Genomic DNA, 2,342 nt, shown 5'->3' on the forward strand with positions numbered 1-2,342 from the left:
CAACATGAAGTACTATGCGATTCAGCGACTAGCTTGTACACGTATCGTATGTACGTACAAAGTCAAAACGAATGGAGTTGTATTCCCCCAAGTAGACACTTCTCTTGCTTCTTGTGAAAACATAGCGATATATTATCAAGGTCTACGTCTACAACCGAAAAGAAAACCTTCAATTTAGAAGTAAGAGGTATCGGCCATAACAGGAGAGACACGCCAGTTAAGACCCAGACGTCCGTGACTAAAATCCTTCATCCGGTTAAATATAGTTAAAAAAAAACGCAATATATATCGCAGTGGGAAAAAATATCGCAATGTCATTTTTTTTCAGTATCGTGCAGCCCTAATGTATATTACAATATATGGAGCTGTGTATTATTATTAGTGATGATGTTATTGCTGAAAATGATATCAATGGTTAAATATTAGCCAAAAAGTAAGTTATACAAGAATATTGCTCAAAGGGGTAAAATTATTCTCGCAATAATCTCAGAAAGGAGTTATTCCGCCTCTTAAATCTGGAGTTTTGTGTCTTTTCTCTTTTTCAAATCATATTAAATGGAATATTTTTGGGTTATGGACTAAAAAAACAAGACATCTAAAGACTTATAGAAACGATTCACTAATTATTGACATTTAGTCTAAATCAAAATGTATTTGCAGTTATCGATTAATTGATTTATCCAAAGGTCCTCAGGTCATACACGAGTATATATGTTTTTATTATATAAAATATCTTTGGGCTTTGGACTCTGGGTCATCCATACACAAAGGAATTTAGAAGATGCCCCTGTAGAAAACTAAATCTTCCCAGCTTTCAAACGTTGTCAACAAATTATAATAATAATAATTAGGGGAGGCTGTGGCGCAGTGGACTTGGTCTTCGGATCATGGGAGCACAGGTTCAAACCCCACTGCAGTCAGCATGTCGTTGTGTCCCCGAGACACTTCACCCCAAATTGCTCCTGTGGGGATTGTCCACAGTATTGAGTATGTAAGTCTAATACTATTAAATTAATACAGAACAAGATAAAACATCTACAGTGTTAAAATAAAACAATTTTAAAAAAGACAATTTAAAATGTAATTGGATGTCAAAGTACCATCTTAGCTGAACAACACGCTGTATCCACTGTGTGTCGGCTGCAGAATTGTGTTGTTTATGCATCTGCCACAGTCGAGTGGAGTCTGATCTGATGATAGTTCATGCTGTCAGGGTCCCTCTCCACACAAAGCCTCTGTGCAGCCCCCCCCCCCCCCCCAGCAGACCACCGGAGGAATGCAGCGCCTGGTATTCTGCAGCCGCTCGCAGGCGGAGGCTGAAATCTGATCGGCCCTGTCCAAACACGCGTGGTGAGGGTGTGTCCTGGAGCATCTCCGAGGGAGCAGAGTTGTCTTATGGCAGGGGTGTCCAAACTTTTTTCACCGAGGGCCACATACAGAAAAATATACGAAGGGCTTGGCCGCTCACTAGAGGTGTATCGCCTCATAAGTTCAGTTATAAGTTAGCAAAATCAATCAACTGTAGGTAAATGATGCTTGTGAGTGTTGGCAGCTCATCCCTTAAAGCAGAAGCTCAGAGTGATTATAATAAGGAGAAATAGGAAGGGTGTATTTCAAGCTTGTTAATAAGTCATTGGGCTTTTTTCTTATCAACTAAGATATGTTAGAAAATGTTTCCAACTTGAATTACGACGCTACCGAGACAAGCGGTCGACCGGTGGAGCTGAATTTCTAAGTGATAATTGAGTATAATGTTGGAGAGAGCGTCAATGCGTAATAGAGGTAACTCGGGGCTCTTCGTGCGGCAAACTAGACTGTTGTCTACTGCTTGTTTACCATATTAGCTTGACTAAAGTAAATTTGAGAAGACGGTCCGTGGGAGAGAGGAAAAACAGTGCGGAGAACTAGTTAGTCGACAAAAGTTTTCACAGGACGTCTCGTACTTCGACCTGCTTGTTTTAATTCACTAGAATAGATTACACCGATAAGGGACTTAGGTGTAAATGTCGACGTCTACATAAAATTCAGTGAGAAGAAGAGACGAACAGAGTAACGAAGACGGTGGTTTATTATTGGGTTCACCCAATTCCTCGTATTGCTCGGATAAACACATGTCAGTCGGAAACGACCTGTGAAGTACCAGTTATAGTCTGTGGGACATCTCGTCCCACGAGTTTGATGCCGGGCCCCCGTTTACGCCGGGCGCCTTGGTAAAACTTAGCGAGTGTCGTTTAGAGTTTCATATTAGAAGAGTTTAATTTGACACAAGCGGAACAGGAGATTATAACATGGGAAGATTCGTGGTGATATTATGAGTTGTGTGATTTTATGAAAATGAGTTT

The sequence above is a fragment of the Notothenia coriiceps genome, unplaced genomic scaffold (assembly GCF_000735185.1).
Source record: "Notothenia coriiceps isolate Sejong01 unplaced genomic scaffold, NC01 NC01_scaffold00037244, whole genome shotgun sequence".
In the NCBI taxonomy this organism is placed as follows: domain Eukaryota; kingdom Metazoa; phylum Chordata; class Actinopteri; order Perciformes; family Nototheniidae; genus Notothenia; species Notothenia coriiceps.